This window comes from Globicephala melas, chromosome 12, assembly GCF_963455315.2.
Source record: "Globicephala melas chromosome 12, mGloMel1.2, whole genome shotgun sequence".
NCBI classification, from domain to species: Eukaryota; Metazoa; Chordata; class Mammalia; order Artiodactyla; family Delphinidae; genus Globicephala; species Globicephala melas.
This window is the reverse complement of record NC_083325.1, coordinates 68,175,848-68,196,710: the sequence shown is the minus strand read 5'-3', so window position 1 is coordinate 68,196,710 and position 20,863 is coordinate 68,175,848. Positions and strand designations below refer to the sequence as shown.

General features: G+C 51.8%; 1 protein-coding gene across 1 annotated transcript in view; it reads left to right on the top strand.

Moving 5' to 3' along the window:
• Nucleotides 1-20,863, top strand: part of PLB1 (phospholipase B1) — a 189,032-nt gene that overhangs the window by 4,356 nt on the left and 163,813 nt on the right. The window contains exons 2-3 of the mRNA XM_060309527.1: nt 14,066-14,254; nt 15,632-15,836. The gene's annotated coding sequence lies outside the window, so the exon portion shown is untranslated. The remainder of the gene's footprint in view (nt 1-14,065; nt 14,255-15,631; nt 15,837-20,863) is intronic.

Sequence of the window (20,863 nt, the reverse complement as noted above, 5' to 3'; positions counted from 1 at the left end):
CCTTCCTAGGGGGTGAGTGTTGAAGCAGAGTTGGTTTAAAGGGGGCTTTGAACTCCTACTCAAGCCCTGTGGCTGGTCCTTGGCACCCTGGGGGGCTCCCCACTGCGGGGCTCACAGCCCCCCATCCTGCATGATACCTGCAGGGCTTCTGTGCCCATGTCTCCAGGAGTGGGTTCTGGCCCAAGTGCCTCAGCCCCGCTTTGGAGACCTGGAGAGAGCGGGTAAGCCTCACGAGGTCAGGGTTTGGGATGGGGGCCAGGTGGGAGGTACAAGGTAGGGCCCCCTGTCTTTCGGTTGGTTCTCCTCTCTTCTCAGGAGACCCCAGGGCTGCCCGCCCAGAGCTGCACATGCATGGCCTTCAATTTAGACAGAGGCTAATTCTAATTCCCCAGTAGAATGGGTTTATTGAGAGAAGCAATGGAGGATTTGGGAGTTGGGGCCCAGCCTGATGACAGTGGAGGAGTATGGAGTAAGGGGATCTCATCTAATCCAATCCATCATTGGACAGATGGGCCCCTGGAGGGGAGGGCTGTCCCAGCCCACTAGTGGGGGGCTAGATTTGCTGTGTTGGGGACTCCTGTGTCCCAAGCCAGGGCTCTTTCCCGGCAGCTTCCTTGGGTCTCTGCAGATTCTGTGCTTCCAGCCTGCGGCCTGTGACTCCGGCCTGTCTTCTGGCAGGCCTGAGCCCCATGAATGGACAGAGATGGCTGCCACCCTCACCCTCCTGGTGTCACAGGAGCAAGAGGCCAGGAGCCTCCACAAATTGCAGCGTGTTGCCACCTGCCTAACCCCAATCCGGTTTATCCTGAATTGGCAGACACACCAGTGGGACGTACTTCCCAGGCGGGGCCAGGCTGGGCAGCCCCATCCTTCCTCATGCCACAGGCCGCAAATGCGGGCGTGGGGGGGGGCACGGGGGGAAGGGGAGACAGGCCTGGATTATCTGGGTGGGGGACAGGCAGCTTGTTTCAGTGGAGGCACATCCCCACCCCAAGACGGTAGCATCCATTCCAGGGGGCAGCAGCGCTGCCGGCATGGGCGTTCGCCCAGCTGGTGCCAGAGACGGGGCAGGTGCCGGGCTTTGACGGTGGCCTCCCCTCTCTGCCTGCCCATCCGCTCTGCTTGGGCTCCCCAGCTGTAATGCAGAAACAAGTCCCATCCCTTACCTGCCTGGGGGTCACTGAGCCGGAGTGAGGTAATGTCGGCGTGGCTCAGCCCTCCCCTGAGAGAGGCAGCCTCTAAACACAAGTCCACCTGAACTGCCTAGAGCTCTGCTGGGCTCCCTCTGGGGCCCCTGCTGCTTCCTGGCCACCTGGAGACCCGGGAGCTGGGCCAGTGTGCAGGCTGCCCAGGCCCGTCCTAGGCGTGGGAGAGGGAGCTCCCAGCACCCAGCTTTCTGGGCACCCCGGCCCTTGGTCTGGATTAACTCCTCACAGCCGATTGTTCAGGGTTCAAGGAGCCGCCCGCTCCCGGCATTCTGGTTCCACCAAGAGTCTGGGCGGCCAGGCGCGGCCGGGGCCTAATGAGCAGGGTGTGCCCCGAGGAGTTGTTAGGAACAGGGTGACAGCTGTGGGCAGGTCCCCACCCTCGGCCCTCGGGCGGGCCGGCTTGCACAACAGTTACCTGTGCTGCGGACACCACGTGGCATCCTTGCCAAGGGTTTATTTTTAAAAAACAAATACTCAGCTTTGGTGGTAGGGGTGGAGAAGGTTTCTAAATATTTAAAAGACATCATGCCAGCACTTTTGAACCCCTAAGTCTATTGTATTAGGAAAGATGATGCAAGTTTGTAAAATTGCTCCCAATTACAAACAGGGTAGAACGCCAAACACATACCTAGGTTCTTGTCTCCCTCAGCTCGCCCCTTCCCCATGATTTTAAAAGGAAAAGATTTCTGCAATCACTGGGTGATTGTGGGCAGGTGGGCCTCACACCGCGGCCATCCTCCACACCTCGGTCAGGATGGGCTTCCTACTCTCTGCTCTCTGCAGGCAAACGTAACTGCCTGTTATCCCTTCCTGGGTTGAAAAATGCTGGCAGGAGGGTGGATTCCTGGGCCTGGCTGGTTTTCATGATAGGGCTGTCACCTAAGATCTTCAGCAGCTCATGGAGTTCGGGACCAAATCAGTCCTCCAAGTAACGACCAAGTGGACTCAAGATGCCGTGTGTTTCTGTGTGTCTTCTCTGTCTTCCAGAAGCAGGTCTCCTGCCCGGTAGCAGGAGTTAGTCTGATGGACACATGGGGCCTGTCGAGAAGGATGCTGAAGTACGTGTGAGTGTGTAAGTGTGTGTACGTGTGTGTGTGAGCACCGGGAGTCTTGCATCCCGGGTCCCGCTGTCAGCTGGGAGGCTTCCAGCTTAGAAATGGGACTGCGGAATCAGGGGGCTCAGTGGGAGAGCTGTGGGGAAGGCAAGGGCAGGGGGGCCTGAGGAGAACACTGCAATGGTAGCAACGTGTTCCGGAAGCTGGTGGATGCTGCTGGGTCTAGCAACATAGGGAGAACTTGGGGACACCAGACTTCCAGTGGGGTGGGGCAGGCTGTTCCTCTAGAATCTCTTTCCAGTATCGTAAGCACTGGGGCCACAGCGAGGGCATCTGCTGCAATTCAGCCAGTCGGCCATCTCCATCATCGAGCAGCTTCGCCGTGCACCGCGGCAGGCTCTGGGGTTACCCAGAGATTAGCCGTCTCTGGTCGGCACAGCTCCAGGTCTCACTCTACCCCGGATCTCTCTGCTGAGCCCCAGACCCTGTCGAGCTGCCCACCTGACACCACTCATCCAGTCTTCACAGGGCTGCAGGAGGAACACCATTGCCTCTGCTAGAAACACCGGGGGGATAAAAGAGAATGCAAACCTCGTCTCTGCCCACCCCCATCCCCCCAGTCCCTGTACTCCAGACACAACAGCTCCTTCAGGCTCTGGGACAAGGCAAGCTCATTCTTCCATCCACCTCTGCAGCACACTGTAACTGCTATCCGTCCCTCCATTTTTCCAATTTATTTCAGAAAAATTAAGATCTCACCTTCCCTCTTCTGGGGAGCATTCTCAGTCAAGCCCTTAAAATCTGTCTCAGTGGAGGGAGTTTCCATCACCAGCAAGCAAGGGAAGAGGGTCACTGGAAAGACCTGGAGGTTAATTGTTAGAGCATATGACTGCCATGGGGGGGGGGGGTCAGAGTAGAACATCTAGAAGTATCTTCAGTCTTACAAATGAGACAGTTCTACACTGTGATGGAGTGAGGTAAGGGGGCAGGAACTATGTCTAATTTAGCAGGAGATGTTGGGCAAGTCCACTCCTCCTTCTGAGCCTCCATGTTCCCATTGACAAAATGGGAATGATGGGTCCCACCTCTCAGGGTCTCAGGAGGACCAAACGATATATACCCCTTATGAACGTTTTTAACACAGACCTGACCCGTAGGAGGTGCTTAATAAGTGCCTGCCAGCTCTTTTTCCCCTTCTCTCAAGGCAGCAGGTACTGCAAAGGCCAGGAGAGTCTAGAGGTGCCCCCAACGCATTGACATCCCCCAGGGCACTTCTGGGACGATGAGGAGGTAGAGGGGCTAATCCGCAGGGACTGTGACAACCGGGCATTAAGACATTACCAGCACTATGGCCATGATGCTGGTCTCTTAATTAGCCCGAGTTAATGAACAGCATGCTTCATGATTCGCTGCTTCTCAACGATGCCCTTTCTGCTTGCCTTCCTCCCACTTGGCCCGACTGTCGCCACCCCCATCCCGCCGTCCGCATCACCCGTCAGCCACGCAGCAGGCCTAGATGTCAGCCACATGTGGGAGGAGGGGGTTGACGCTCCTCGGCCCCCTGGGCCCCCAGCCTGCCCCTGTCTGGTTCTGGGACCAGCTGAGCCCAAGGGAAGTGCCAGCGGGTGCTGAGGAGCTCTGCGTAGGAAGCCCTGAGTTAGCCTCCCGACGGGGGTGACAGATGACGGACTTGGCCAGGACCACATAGCGTGTTAGGGGTGGAGCTTAGGCTAGTGCGCTGAGGCCTCTGGTGCAGGGACTCAACACGCTCCCCTCACCTACCTCCTTCCTTTGGCCCTGCCGCACACAACTGAGGCAGGACCTTGTCCTTCTTGTCCGTACAAACCTCCAGGGGACTGGCTGCACCAAGTTCTCAGAAAATGGGTTCATGGAAGAGGTCTCCCGAATCTTCCAGCTCCATCCCTCTCTGTCCTCTGGGGAGCCGAAGCGGGCAGAGACCTAGGATGTTTAAAGGGTCCACCGTGTTCCTCAGCCCTACGGCGGTGCCCACTTACTTGTCCACGGCCGCCCGTACCACCTTCCATGCCCACCGATTTCCCTTGCTTCTTTGAGTTCAAGGACTACATAAATATTATGAAATTAACTTGTTTGTGTTTGACTCCTCACGAGTAAGGTTTGTTAGGTTGTACGTGGTAGCATATTTTGTTTGCTTTTTTAAATTGTGGTAAAATACACATTACATAAAATTTACCGTCTTAACCGTTTTAGGTGTACAGTTCCGTAGTGTTAAGTATATTCACATTGTTATGCAACCAATCTCCAAAGTTTTTCATCTTGCAAAACTGAAACTCTAGACCCATTAAACCCAGCTCCGCAGTTCTCCATCTCCCGAGCTTCTGGAAACTGTTTTCTTTGCTTTTTATTGAGGTATATGTACTCTGCATATAGTGAGATGCATAGATCTTAAGTGTAAAACCGGATGAGTTTCGACAGACGCCTGTATGTGTAACCACGTCTCCAAACAAGATACAGCATCTTTCCATCACCTCACAAACTGGCCCTATTCTCCTTTCCTTTTTCTTTTTTTTAAAAAAAGTTTTATTAACTATAATCATAATCACCATGTTGTACATTAGATCCCCAGAACTTTTCTGTCAATCCCCACCTCCTTCTCTGAGGCAACCAATGTTCTAATTCCTATCATTATAGATTAGTTTTGCTTGTTGCAGAACTTCATATAAATGTCATCATACTATATGTACTCTTTTGTGCTGGCTAATTTCTTTTAGCATAATATTGTTGAGATTCATCCATATAGCATCTATCGATACAGGCACACCTCAGAGACCTTGCAGTTTCAGTTGCAGACCACTGCAATAAAGCGAATATTGCAATAAAGCGAGTCACATAATTTTTTTGGTTTCTCAGTGCATATAAAAGTTATGTTTATACTATACTGTAGTTTATTAGGTGTGCAATGGCATTATGTCTAAAAAAATGTACATACCTTAATTAAAGAATACTTTATTGCTAAAAAATGCTACCTATCATCTGACAACACAGGGTTGCCATAAACCTTTAATTTGTAAAAAACAAAATATCTTCAAAGCACAATAAAGTGAAGCACGGTAAAACAAGGCATGCCTGTAGCTTGTTCATTTCTATTGCTGAGTAGTATTCCAGTGTACAAAAATACCACAGTTTGTTCATTTATCCACGTATGGATGGATGTTTGCTTGTTTCCAGTTCTTGTTGTTACGAGTAAAACTGCTGTGAACATTTTTTTTTTTTTTTGGCGGTACGCAGGCCTCTCACTGTCATGGCCTTTCGCGTTGCGGAGCACAGGCTCCGGACGTGCAGGCTCAGCGGCCATGGCTCACGGGCCCAGCCGCTCCGCGGCCTGTGGGATCTTCCCGGACTGGGGCACGAACCCGCGTCCCCTGCATCGGCAGACGGACTCTCAACCACTGCGCCACCAGGGAAGCCCTGCTGTGAACATTTTTGGACAAGTGTTTTGGTGACTATAATGTTTTCATTTCTTTCTGGTAAATGCTTGGGAATGGAACTGGTGAATCATAGGGCAGGTGTATGTTTAAATTTATAAGAAACTGTCAGTTTTCCAAAATGGTCAGACCATTTTACACCCCCGCTAACAATGTCTGAGTCCCAGCTGCTCCCCGTCCTCGCCAGCATTTGGAATTGCTGGTCTTTTTCAGTTGAGCTCTTCCAGTAGGTGTAAAATGTGGCCGCACAGAGGTTTTATTTGCGTCTCCTGATTAACTCAATGATGTTGAGCAATCTTTATTTGTTTATTGGCCAATCTTCTTTTGTGACATGTCTGGTCAAGTCTTTTGCTCTCTTTTATTTATTTACCTATCTCTTTATTTGGGGGAGTCCTTTTTATTATTGCTCTGTTGATACTCTCTGTATATGCTGGATACCAGAACTTTGTCAGATATATGTTTCGTGAATATTTCTTTGTAGACTGGCTTGCCAATTTTTGTAACAACGTCTCTTGATTTTTAAAAAATCTTGATGAGGTCCGATTTATAAATCTTTCTTTCAAACAATGTTTTGTGCTTTTTGTGACCTGTTTAAGAAAACTGCCTTCTGCAAGATCATGAAAATTTTCTCCTCTGTTTTCTTTCAGAAGCTTTATAGTTTTAGCTTATCTGTTTAGGTCTATAATCCATCTCAAAATAATTTTTGAGTATGATGTGAGGTAAGGGTTAATGCTCATTTTTTTAATATATGAATATCCAGTTGTTCTAGCACCGTGTAAAATGAAAGACTTTCCTTCCCCATTGAATTACCTTGGTGTCTTTGCTGATTTGCTACTAATCAGTTGACCACGTGTGTGTGGATACATTGGGTTGGCCAAAAGTTCGTTCGGGTTTTTCCATAAGATGTTACAAAAATCCGAATGAGGGCTTCCCTGGTGGCGCAGTGGTTGAGAGTCTACCTGCCGATGCAGGGGACACGGGTTCGTGCCCTGGTCAGGGAAGATCCCACATGCCGCGGAGCGGCTGGGCCCGTGAGCCGTGGCCGCTGGGCCTGCGCGTCCGGAGCCTGTGCTCCACGACGGGAGAGGCCACAACAGTGAGAGGCCCGCGTACCGCAAAAAAAAAAAAAAAAAAAAAAAAAACCCGAATGAACTTTTTGGCGAACTCAATACTTCTAGACTCTGTTCCCTCGATTCCATTGTCTATTCTTATGTCAATACCCACCGTCCTGATTACTAGAGCTTTATAGCAAGTCCTAAACCAGGTAGTGAGAATCCTCCATGGGGTAGCACAGTTTTGAAATACCAACAATCCCCTCCAGTATTTCTTCTCTGCCCTTGTCACCACTCGGGCAGTTCTGTGCTGATTGCCGAGGGGAAGTAAGCACGAGCTCAAGCGCAAGATGCAGGGCAGACACAAAAGGGAGATTTCCTGCTTTGGTTTTGAAAGCCCAAGTCCTCAGAGGAATAGAGACATAACATTTGGGGAACACAACGTGATAAAGAGCAGCCCGCCCTCAGCTTCTAGTCAACAACACTTCTAAGACAAGATGACCCACCCTAGGATGGGTGGAAGGGATTAGAGCAACCATGCTCCCCTACGTCGGGGTTAGAATCTCAGGGAGGCAGGGGAACCCTTGCAGAACCTCCCCTGTCTCTGACGGTCCAGGGCAGCAGAATGAATCCTGGATCCTCACTGCGGCCCTGGGGAAGAGCTGTGTCCTGAACAGGCTGTGGATCAGCACAGCAGCCATCCCGACAGAGGGATGGACATGTACCCTGGTGCTTGGGTTCCCTGTAAACCTCCCAGAAGATCTGCCCTGACCCTAAGAAAAGGGGGAAAGGATCATGAATTGACTGTGATTAATGTCCTGCTACTCTGGTAGCAAGGGGTTTCAGCTGAGTTATAGGGAAGGAAAGAAAGATCCTAAAACACCTGAGTTTATTGCTTACGATTTATTCTGCTTTATATGGAACTTCTAACAAGCTACATTTAAATGACTGAGGCTAATGATAGTAAACAGTGAAGATGGGGGAGAGGAGCCCTCCTTTCCGCTGGGAGAAGGGCTGGTGGGGAGGAATCAGGGGGCTCCCCGGCCAGGCCATTTTCCTGCCTCACTAATGTTTCAGCCCCTGCGTTTTGGATCTCAAAATGCCATCAAACAATTGATCCTCCTAACATGTTCTTCTGCGATCTAGTGCCTCTGTCCCGAAACACCTTAATAAAGTCCTTCCGCTTAATGCATTGCTCTTGTCTTTAGCAATTCAAAGGACATCATGCTGGGTCCCAGCTGACACCTCAAGATCCTCACGGAGCGAGCTTGGAGGTGAGCCCTGTTTCCTACACGGAGGGACTGTCTGGGGAGCTGAGACTCAGAGTGAGGGCACTGTCTTTTCCTGGTTGCAGAGAACGTTGAGGTAGGGCTGCCTCATGCTTCCCAGCCCTGGTGTTATTTTCCATGCCATCTGTGTCCTGACTACACCCATTGTAGGTATGGAGAAACTGATGCTTCAGCTCTGTGTATTAAGTGCAGGACAATCTAGTTTGCATGTTGTTTTGCTTATCCAAGCATGTAAAATAAACACTTCAAAACACATTGAATTAATACCTCCCTTTGCTGGGATCTCATTTCCACCAAATGTTCAGAAATGGGACACGTGGAAAATGGAAAACAGACCAAAACTATTTGCTCAACTGGCACTGTGGATTAGGGTGGACAGGAGCGTATAAACACACACACCCGCTCCACATACGCACCCTGCAGGTTGAGCCCTGGATTAGGGCCCTTTCAAAGCAACCAAGGCTAGGCTGCCAAGTTCAGGGTTGCCCTGGGCCTGGCTGTGCTGGGGTGAGGCCAGGGGTGCTTGGGTCAGAGAAATGCAGTGTCCTGGAGCTCACTGAGAGGCCCTGCACCCACTGCCCAGAAAGGGGTGTGGGCTGTCACCTCCTGCTGAGAAGGCCATCGGCACCCAGGGGTTGGCAGAAGGGAGACGGGGTAAAAGGACTTCTAGCTCATTGCTGAGTAAAGGCTAGCTCCTGTCCAGGGTCCTGTGGCCCCTTCCCCCAGCAGGACTCCTGGCGCATGTCTAAGTGGCCCTGCTCGAGGGAGTATTGAACTCATTCACCCTCCCAGCAGTTGACGCTCATGGGCCTCTTACTCATCCCGAAGTCATCAGTCATGTTTCCAGGAGTATGAGTAATTCAGGGAGGGAGGGGGAAGGGGAGAGGACTCACACTTGTGCAGGGGTGGGGATGGGGATGATGTTGAAGAGGGAATGTGGCCCAGAATGAGCCCTCATCTCTCTCGTTCCAGAGCTGGAAATGCTACTCTTTTTGAGAAGTAATGCATCCTTAATCTGCTGCAAAGTGGTGTGTGTGTGTGTGTGTGTGTGTGTGTGTGTGTGTGTGTGTGTGTGTGTGTGTGTGTGTGTGTGTGTGTGTGTGTGTGTGTGTAGAATGCTGGCAGTTTAAGGAAACTGGAAACCAAAGCAACAAGGACTTCTCCCTTCATCCCTAGGCAGCTGGGGAATTGTGGTAACCCAGAGATGCCAATAGGGTACCTTTTAGACTTGTTGATAAAATATGAACTCGATTTTTTCTAACACATTATCCCATTTGTCTCTCTGAGGGGAACTGAAGCTCAGAGAGGTCATGTGAATTGCCCACCACTGGGAACTATCAGAGCTGGCATTAGAACCCGGGTCCCTAGACTAGTCCAGCACCTACGTCTCTGGACTGTGAGGTCTGGTCTTTGCCAGCCTCTGGACTTGTTTTCTCTGCCAGACCAGCTCTCCACAGCTGGGCTCAGCCCGGACCCGACAGCCATCCCCACCCTTTCCTACGTCACATTCTCCCAGAGGTCCCGGCAGTGGGTGCTCCCGGTGAAGTTCAAGTTCAGATTCTTTTTGCCTCTTCCTGCTCTGGGGCTTGGCTGCCTTCAGGGTAGAATATTTTCTGAGGTAGTAACAGGTGGAAAAGCCAGGAGACCACATGTAGGTTGGAGAGTTGGTGAGCCAATCAGCCCAGACTATAAGAGGTGACCAAGGAAGGGTTCTTCTGGCCCAAACGGTGGTCAGGCATTTGGGCTGTGGATTGGCTGAGGAAGCTGACATCTTAACCCTGTACCTGAGTTTCTTATGTTTCCCGGCACGCTCCTCCCCAGAGAATGGATGGAATACATCCTTAATTCCCTGGAAGCGGAAACCCTGCAGGAAATACACCTGGAAAGGGAACTCCCCCTTGGTGAGCACCTACTATGTTCCCGGACATTGTGCTATGTTTTACACGTATTATCTTTTTGGATCCTCACAAAAACTCCCTGTGAGGCAGGCAGTATGATCCTCATTATACGGGTGAGAAACTGAGGGTTCAGAGCTTATGTAACTTGGGCTACATCATCCAACTAGTAAGCGAAAGAGGCAAAATTTGAATCCGGATCTGACAGCTCAGTGCCTAGTCTATCGAGTCATCCTGCCTTAGAAAGGCTACAACAGCTCAGGAAATATATTCTAAACCACCTCATCTCAGGGCCTAACCTCAGATCAAGATCAAAGAAAAAGCCGTTGTCACAGGATAATGACTTCTTGAGATCAGAGCCTCTTATCAGCGGAATTGTGTCCCCCCAAATTCATATGTTGAATTCCTAACATGATTGAATTTGGAGACAGGGTCTTTAAATAGGTAATTAAGTTAAAATGAGGTCATACGGGTGGGCTCTAATCCAATGTGACCGGTGTCCTTCTAAGAAGAGGAGATCGGGACACAGACACACACAGAGGGCAGACCATGTGAAGACACAGGGAGAAAGCGGCTGTCTGCAAGCCAAGGCGAGAGGGTTCAGAAGAAACTAGCCTGAAGACCCCGTGATCTTGGACTTCCTGCCTCCAGAATTGTGAGAAAATAAATTTCTGTTTAAGCCACCCCATCTGTAATACTTTGTTACGGCAGCTCTAAGGAATTAATTCAGAGCCCCTTTTAAAGATCATCTCTGCGTTCCGCACACAGTAGGCACAGAATCCACGTCTGTGGATGGGCAGAAAGAAGGAAAGTGCCTCTCCAGTAGGCAGAGAGGATTCAAATTTTGACTTTTGCAACCGGCATCTGTCCTTCTGTTGAAACTTCCTGTTTCTGAGGAACAGAGATTTTTACAGATCCCAGAGGGCATCCAGTAAGCCCAGCAGGGATTACCAAATAATTCTGGTTTTGATGAGCTCAGTGAGTATGAATCAGAAGCAGACAGAGTAGCGTTTCCCTTGAAATAGACCCAAGATTACATTTTAGAGGGAAAGGCAAAAACATGTTTGGGAATTTATCGCCAGCCAGGAAAGATGGACAGTGTTGGGACCCTAGGCCAGGTGGAAAAGGTCTTTCCTTCCTTCTGTGCAGAACAGGAACCACCATGGGCTTGGGCGAGGTCTGATGTTGCTATTGGTCACGCCGGGGCCTGTCCTCGTGGTTCTCACCCAAGTCTCCTATTTGCAAAAGGCAATTCTGGGGTGAGGGTCCCTCCTGGGAGCCCTAGTCATCTTGGTGGGCCGTGGCCTACAGGATGACCTGGCTCCAGCTCCCCCAGGAGGGAGTCCTGGTAGCTTCCCCAGAGATGTAGAGGTTTGGGACAGGGAGAGAGTATGGAGTCCACACAGCTAGGACCCCTCAGCCCCTGACTCAGGGAACCAGGGCTCCAGGTCCTATGATGGGACAAGATGGGGCATGGGTGAGAAGGTCGAGCCAGGGTGGGCCACACATCGTGGTGAAGCCTGGCTGTTTTTTCAAGAGAATCCCATGAAACTGGCCGTGGCTGAGGAAGAGCTGTGAAAAATCATGGAAAGTGAGTTCAAGCAGGAGGTCCTAGGGAGGCCTAGGGATGGTAGAGTTTGGAAGCAGTTAAGAGCTTAGACAACCTGGCTTCTGATCTTGGCTCTGCCATTTATTGGCTGTGTGATGTGGGCAAGCTTCAATGCCTACGGCACCTCAGCCTTTATATCCGTCCACTGGGGAAATCGATCTACCTCCGAGGATCACTGGACGGTGGCATGGGGCGATGTGTGATGAGACCTCCAGTGCAGGCCAGACTCCCGTGAGAGCTCCATACTGGGGCCCGTCTCTCTGTGAGCGAGCTGGTCACCCAGCTGTCAGAGTTACTTGCCCACATTAGACGAAGGGTCTCCTCTCCCAGGAGGGGATCTGAGCACGCTCTCCTGGGTTTATACCTTCGGGGGGCCTCACTGCCTGGAAAGAGCATCTCAGCTCCTTTAGGATCGGCTCTCCCTAGCTCTTCAACCTCATTTCTTGCCACCTTCTCCTGCACCCTTTCAGGATCCTCTTACAGTTCCCCAAATCTCCCTCCACCCTGAAACCTCCGTGCCTTCTAGCACGATGCTCCTTCCTCTGCCTGAAACTCCCCTCCCCCGCCTCCATCGGGCGTCTGCCTACTCCTCCCACAGCACGTATCACAGAGTCCCCTCCCCACCCTCTCCTTCCCTCCTGGGGGGCAGTCTTTCCTGCCACTCCCTCTGAATGGCACCGAGCCCCCTGGCCTCCGGCCCCATCTCCCTCTGCCCCCGGCACACCTACACTCTGCAGTGGAACTGTCTTTCCCTTCTAGGCCACAAGCTCCCTGTGTCTTGTCAGTTCTCTCTCCCTCCCCTGTGCCTAGTCCAGTGCTTGAAACACGGTAACAGCTCAATAAACATGTGCTGAAAGACTTGATGACTTGCTAAATGAATGGCTTCTCTGGGATATGGGGGCAAGTCTCATAAATGAGTCACCATGCCCCCTCCCACTGACCCAGGTGAAACAGTCCTTGTGATGACATCACTAGTTGCCCCTGATTCTCAGAATCACCCATGCCTTCTTCTTTCTTCTCCTTTTGGTCCTATTTGCTTTTCATCTCCCTCTTCCTCCTTCCTTTCCTTCCTCCCCTGGGGGCAGCACATCTAAATAAGGTGATGCTCCCCCTGCGGCTGGCCGGGTACAGCCATGATTTTCACCCAGTTACACTCTTGGATAATGGTGAGATAGAATCCTGAGATCCATCCCCAGGTGAGAAGGTGGGACAGATATGAGTCCTGTGGTGCACCTCGTGTTGGACACACACAGAGACCCTGCAGCAAATGTGGGACCCTGGTGTCCTTGAGTTAACTGAGTAGGAACCTGAAAGGCGTGGGTGGGGGAAGGAGGAAGGTGTTTGATGAGACCTGGGCCAAGGAGAATGGGCACAGTGTGTGGGAACCTGGCAGGTTTGGGACCCTGAAAGCCTCCACATTCAACACTGATTCTGGTGTGGGTGGCGAGGGGGAACCACCCTCACGCATACACTCATGCCTGGCTGCCTGTGGTCCCTTGGGGAGGGCAGTTGTCCTTCCCCAACCCAACTCAGATGAGTAGGCAGGAGCCCAGAGGTGACCGCTCCAGCCCTGACCCCCAGCCAACCCCAGGGTACACCCCCGCTCCTTTTCTCTCATCTTCCCTCCTTTTCCCCAAGACTCCCCTCAACTTCATTAAATGTCTTGGAGGTGTTTCTGGCCTAAGTTATGAGGACTAGGCTTTCAGAGTGTGCCTCGAGATCACTGCCATCTTCCAGTTGTGTACTTTTCCATGAGAATGAAAAACTAAATTAGTACCTGCTTCTGGAAAACCGATGTTTATGGGATCATGAAGGAGAAGATGGGATATTTGTGACTCTTAAAACAGAAGACCACAAATATCTGAATAGAAGGCAGCTTCTGAGGCTGGAGAAAAATAATATTATAATGAATAAGAGGACCTGCTACTTCATGTATCTGGTGGAAAATGTATGGCATGAACTGACCTCAAAAAGTTGGTTTGTAAATAAGTGAAAGTAAACGAACCCAAGGAGAGATAAATCAAAGGGTACTTCTTGGGAGGGTTTTACGGGGCAGAGGGGCACCAGCTGGCCACACATCTCTAGCCCCACGCTTCTCACACTTCTCCAGTCATCTCCTTGTCTGTCTCCTCACTGGCTGGTGAGCCCTATATAAGGCTTTACAGGCCCAGTGTCTTTATATAGCATCTCTCTCTCAATCCCTAGCGCCAGGCACAGAACCTGGCACACTAGGTAGGGTGATGCATATCATTGATCATCCAAACCGGGACACTTCAAGAGCGAAAGGAGGCTATTACTCATTACGTCAGGACAACAGTTATAATCTGGGACTCATGCATGAACGAACAAATGAACGAATGAATGAAAGATTCTTTAAGAGGTTGAGGCTGTTGGCACTAAGGCAGCCATGATGTCACTGTCAAATAGGAAATTCCTCTACACGTACCATGTGCCCCATTACACGTTTTATGGTCCATCTTTGTTCTCTTGCAGACGAGGACTCCTGTTGCAGGAGGAAAGCTGGGCTGGGACTGAAAGGCCCGGCCGGCGCTGCTCAGAGACTCCTCCACCGTGGGCACTGCCTGCTTGGGTACCAGGCACTGAGCTAGGCGCTCTGTGTTCTTACCACGTTTATTCCTCCCACCACCCTTGCGAAATAGACGCTCTTATAACCTTTTCTAGGTGAGTGAACCGAGGCTTAGTGAAGTTAAACAACGTGCCCAACGTCACACAGCTACCGATATCAGAGCCGCAACCCGGGGCCGAGCCTGCTGGATGCCGGCGCGTGCGGTTCTAACAGGCCTCAGCCCAGCTTCTGTGCGGCCTGCTCTCTCCTGCTTGGCGCCCGGTGACATCAGGTTCACCTGGAGAGGAGTCACGGGGGCTGGGGGCTGGGGAACAGATGGGGACAGAGAGTTTGCCTCCCTGGAGGCCAATCCTGTGTCCAGTTGTGGGGTGGCCAGGGCAGTGGCCAGGTCAGGACGGCGGGCAGCGGGCTCTTCATGGGCAGCAAGCCTTTTGGGCTCTCCACAGGAGAGGATGCCCAGACCCCAGTGTTGCGTCTGAGTCCACGTGGCCGGGGTCCCTTCTACATCCTACCTCCTGCCCTCCCCACCCACCTTCACCCCTCCGGGGCTGTGAGGCTTCCTTGGACCCGGCCTGGCTATCATTCCAGAACGGCCATCTGAGGCCCAGCCACAAACCATCGGGAGAGCAGGCCCAGGGGCCTGAGGTCTCCAGCAAGGGTGGGCCATAGGGTGGGCCATGCCACGCCCAAGGGCCCGGGGGTGGGGTGAGAGGCTGGCAGGGGCCTGTCCAGGCTGAAATGGAGGAGGGGAGGTAGTGCCAGGACCCGTCTTCCCTTGTAGGCACTGCTCTGGCACCCTGCTGGCTGGATGCGGGGGTGGGGGGGTGGGGGGAGGCGGGCCAGGCTGGGTGTAGGCCAGGAAAGGGCTCAGCTAGGGCTCTGCTGAGCACTGGTTCCCCACCTGCCGGCCTCTGCCTGCGACTCTCCTCAGACAGGCCTTGTCCCCTGGCAGCCAACCGGGCCCCAGCCTGGGGACTTGGCCGGCCAAGTACAGCTAACTGGCGCCCTCTAGTGTCTGCCTCTCTCAGTCCAGTTGCCCCTCTTGGGAACAAGGCACATCACACACAACTCCCCTGAGCCAGTCCCCGGGCCAGGCCCCCCACAAACCTATCATGTATCTTCCAAACCAGGACGCCTCTGAGAGTGAGAGGGGGCTCTGCGGACAATGAGGCTAGGACAACAGCCATAAAATGGGACTGTCCCAGGCAAGTCGGGGCGTCTGATCACCCCACCCAGGTCAGAAGCACACCCTCCCCGTCGTGGCCGCCAGAACCATCTCTGGGAGGCTCCCATTAAGGAAATGAGAACCCCGTTAGCACACGGCATGGGAGAGTAGGTGATCAAGAAACGTGCGATCAATAAACAAGTACCAGCTACACGTGGTGGTGGTAATCACCTGTTTGCTCTAGCTCTGGGGGCCCTGTTGCAGCCGGGCGTCGGGGAAGCGGCATCTAAATCTCCTTGTGAAGCAGGAAGGAGGACTCTGGCTCTGGAGCCTGGCACGCAGCAGGAGCGCGGGCCTTGGGGCCGATAGAGCAGACCCACACATCGGCCAGTGATTAACCGAGACGTCCCCCTCCGGCCATTTTGGATCTTGCTGCGGCGTCTGGAAAGAAAAGCACCCCTCCAGCAAGAGGACGACATTTTGACACGGCGCCTCTTCCCGCTGGTTTTCAGGTGGGTCCTCAGTCTCCCCGTCTGTCCCTCCTTGCGCATGCGTTCGCGATGACCTCTACTCTGCTGCTCGCTCCGTGCCCTCCTTGACAAACACAGGCCAGTGGGTGGGCCGCCACCGTCCCCGACCCACCCGTCCCCCTCCATTTCCTCATCACTGCCTCGTGGTTTCTGGGGAAGGCCTCAGGGACTTGTGATAACTGCTGGCTCCCCGGGGCTCCCTGATGTGGGCTGATGCAATGCGGCCGGCATCTGTGACCCCTGCACCAGGTGGGACCCAGCGCAGGGAACCAGGATGGGAGCAAAGGATTTCCACAGGTGGGGGTGAGGGGAGGGCCCGAGCGGGCTCAGCTTGGAGAATTCCAGGGCGAGGGCTCTGGGGTGGCTCTGTGTGTGTGTGTATGATTTGAAGAGACATATAAGTGACTTCGGTGAAGTCAGGCGGATTTGGGGGCTGGCCAGACGCCATTCTGGAGAGTTCCTTGGAATAGGGATGATGGGCCAGGTCTGGTGCCTTGTGTGGGAAAGAGAAGAAAGCTTTAAGCTGGTTTTTGTATTCCTCAAACCAGTTTGCCCACATCCTTGCCATCTGTGCCCCATGAAGGACCTGTTTGCAGCTGGGCATGTCTGGACCTGAGGGGCAGAGCGCCTATGTGAGGCCAGTGGTCTCTCCAGCCTCTCACCCAGCGGTCCCAGCCACTGCTGGAGTGGAGGGAGCATCTGGCTCTGCCTGCTGTCCTCCTGCTCCTCACTCATCCTCCCCCAGTCCTCCCCTCCCCCACCCCATCCCCTCCTCACTCATCCTCCCCCAGTCCTCCCCTCCCCCACCCCATCCCCTCCTCACTCATCCTCCCCCAGTCCTCCCCTCCCCCACCCCATCCCCTCCTCACTCATCCTCCCAGTCGCAGCAGTCTCTGCGCCTTTTCTATCCTCGGGGCCCTGGCTCTAACATAAGGCTTCCTTCTCCAGCCCACCTGCAGGGCTTTGCACAACCAGCAACACACAAGCATTGGGTCTGGAGCAAAAAACCCTGAGTTTTTAGGAGATTGGGATTGACATATATACACTAATATGTATAAAATGGATAACTAATAAGAACCTGCTGTATAAAAAAAATAAATAAAATAAAATTCAAAAAAAACAAAAACCCTGGGTTTGAGATCAGGCTCTGCCATTTACCAGCTGTGTGGCCTCGGGCAAGCTAAACTCTTGGAACCTCAGTTATCTCATCTGTAAACTGGGGATAATAATACTTGATGGTCCTTATCTCATGGGGCTGTCATGAGAATCAAATGCATCGTGCACGTGCAAACGCTTTGCAAAGGGCTCCACCAATGGGAGGGAGTATTGTCGCTGTTTTCATACCACACTCAACCCAAACAGAACACTCACCCAAGACTGGAATCATGTTCTGAGGGCTGCTGCTTTACTCATATGGTCACTGTCTGGTGAGCTCACTGTGTGCCAGGCCCTGTTCTAGGGACATGGACTACACAAGCAAATATGAACCCCCGCCAACCTAAAGCTTACATTCTAGGCGGGGGGCTCCCCACACCCCAATCTGCTCAGCTCACACTCTGGCCTTTCTCCTGCATCTGCAGACCTAGCCTGAGAAGGCAGACAGCATCCATCAGGCTGCTAGGGATTCTCTTCCTAAGTACCTCGCAGTCACCTGATGGCCTGGCAGAAGCCCTTGGGTGGGAAAACAAGGTCATTCTGATACTTGCTGGAACACTCAGAGCATTGTAGCAAGAAGAGAGCACGGTCATTAAGTCTAATCGCCCATTTTACAGATGAGGAAATTGGGGTCCAGAAAGGTTTAACTGCCTCAGCCTCGGTTATGCAGCTGGTCACACAGTTATTCATTTGATCAACAAACATTTATTGAGCTCCTACTCTGTGCCTCCCACTGGACACCAGGGACAAGGCTCTGTCTTAGTTTTGGCATATGAAAGCAAGTAGGTGAATTTCAGGTGGTGAAGAGTGCTGGGCAGAAAACTAGGCCTCCAGATAGGGAGGGGGAGTGACTAGGGGTTACGGAGGTCAGGGGAGGCCTCGTGAGGTGTCAGATTTGAGCTGAGGAATCAAGCAGAGGCCTTAAAGAATCCCCTTCCTACACTTAAAAGGCAAAGGAGTGCCTCTCCATCCCTGCCCCCTGGGAAGAAGAAATGGCATCAGAAGAGAAAAATGGGCCTTGCCCCCTCCTGGGGGCAAGCAAGTCTCTCTGAGCCTAACGCTGAGTGACTCCTGGCCTGAAGAGGGAGGTGGCCCTCTCTGTTACCCAGGGTTGCTTTTGTTTTTTTAATAGACTATTTTTTAGAGGAGTTTGAGGTTCACAGCAAAGCTGAGCAGGATACTTCCTGAGACTTCCCATTTACCCATGGTCCCCTGTGTACCCCTGCCCTACACATGCACAGCCTCCCCACCATCCACGTTCGCTACCAGCGTGGTCCACCTGTTACAATCCGTGAACCTACACTGACATGTTATCACCCAGAGTCCACGGATTACCTTAGGCTTTACTCTCAGTGTTGTACACTCAATGGGTTTTGACACCTGTATCCATCATAATACTATCACACAGAATAGTTTCACTGCCTTAAAAATACCCTGTGCTCTACTTATCCACTCCTCTCTCCCTCCAGACCCCTGGCAACCACTGATCTTTTTACTGTCTCCATCGTTTTGCCTTTTCCAGGACGTCATAGGGTTGGAATTGTACGGTAGGGAGCCTTTTGAGATTGGCTTCTTTCCTTTAGTAATTTGCATTTACATTTCCTCCATGTCTTTTCATGGCTTGATAGCTCATTTCTTCTTTTTTTTTTTTAATTTTATTTATTTATTTTTGCCTGCATTGGGTCTTCGTTGCTGCACGCGGGTGGGCTTTCTCTAGTTGCGGCGAGGAGGGGGCTACACTTCGTCGTGGTGCACGGGCTCCTCATTGCGGTGGCTTCTCTTGTTGCGGAGCACGGGCTCTAGGCGCTGGCTTCAGTAGTTGTGGCACGCGGATGTAGTTGCTCTGCGGCATGTGGGATCCTCCCGGACCGGGGCACGAACCCGTGTCCCCTGCACTGGCAGGCGGATTCTTAACCACTGTGCCACCAGGGAAGCCCCTCATTTCTTCTTAATGCTGAGTAAAGTTCTGTCTGGATATAGGGGCTACTTTTGTTTCAGCTTTTGTTTTTCAGCTGGGCTTCTATCTAGCTTTTCCTGCAGCAGTCTCAGCCTGCCAGCCTCTCATTCCCCAGTGGTGGAGGTGGAGCAGGGATGTTGCTGGCTGGTGCTTGCAGCAGGTCCAGCTGGAAAGCATGGGGCCTCTCCGGGCCCCAAGGCTGCACCACCCCCGGTCCCCAACAGGTGGCCACACCACCCAGCTCTGGCCGGCCTCTAGTTGGTAATGACTGAGAGGGACAGGGGCATCTTGGGAGACTGTGAGGGAACGAGGTAGAAGTGGTGGCTGTCCCCCATTGGCCACCTCTCTTTCTCTCTCCCTCTTCCCAGGCAACTCAGGCAGCCGAGCTACATTTCTTGGTTTGGGGGAGGGGGAGACCTGGAGCATTTTGCCATTCATGTTCTTCAGGGAAAGAAGTTCTGGTGCCTTGCCCTCACACGATACTGTCTTCTAGAAGACTAGAAACTTCCATTGTGTTCACAATGGGATCTGATCCCCCAAGTAGGTAGTTCTTTGGGCAAATGACCCCATTTGCATGGGGAGAGCCTCCCTGGGGTAAGGAGAAAGGGTGCTGGTATATTCTGCCCTTGGAGCTGGCAGCGTAAAGGGGGAACTATTTCTGGAGAAAGAGGCTGCTCCTTTTGTTAGCAAGATTGAACCACAACACCTGGGAATGGATACAGAAAATGTATGTATATACCATACAATGAAATATTATTCAGCCTTCTAAAGGAATGAAATTCTGATAAATGCTACAGTACAAATGAACCTTGAAAACGTTTTGCCAAGTGAAATAAGCCAGACACCAAAGGACAAATATTGTGTCATTTCACTTATATTATGTATCTGGAATAGCTAAATTCATAGAGACAGAAAGTAGCATGGTGGTTGCCAGGGACTGGGTGGAGGGAAGGGGAGTTAGTGTTTGATGGGATCAGAGCTTCAGTTTGGGATGACGAGAAAGTTCCAGAGACGGATGGTGGCGATGGTTGCACAACTTCGTGAATGTACTTAATGCCACTGAACTGTACACTTAAAAATGATTAAAAGAGTAAATTTTATGTTAGATATATTTTACTACCATAAGAAACCTTAAAAAAAAGACTGAACCAGGACCATAAAGTCCACAGAGCCCATCATGTTCTTTCACCATTGTTCACACTACCCCCCACTATGACAATCCAACACGGAACCCTACGGCTCCCACCCATGGAACCCTACGGCTCAAGAACGGAGCTCTCACTACCTCAAACGAGCTTTGAACCTCAAGTGAAAGGACTTGAGCCTAATCGCTGAGCCTCATCTTCCTCAGGTATAAAACGGGGAAAGAATACTTGCCCTTTCCTATGTCACAGAACTGTCACAGGATCAGTGAGGTTATGGATGTGAAAGTACATGTAAATTCTGAAGCACTCAGTACAGATAAGGAATCATAAACAATATCATCCTTATTGCTTCCCTAGGTCGTTGGCTCCATCTGGGGACAACTCTAATTGCTGGAAAGTTCAGGCAGAATCGTGAAGTAGCAAAGGTTGCTCTTGGTATCACGCCTCCTCTTACATGTGTCTTAGGATGTGCCTCTCCATTTAGCAGTTTCATCTTCCATCCCAACCCCTTGATATCGTGAGCGATGCTCACCTCCTGCCTATATCTTTTCCCTTGGGAACTGTGTTAGGAAAACCCACTTCTCCTGTGTGTCTCCTTTGCTCTCGCACTTCTATCACACTCACAGCCCTTCTGATGCCAGATGTGTGGGGTTCGTCCCCACCTCCCGACACCAAGCGATTCTGTGACACCAGCTGGGTGTCTTACAATTTAATTTGGAATTTAATCCAATTCTGACACTGTCTACCTGGAG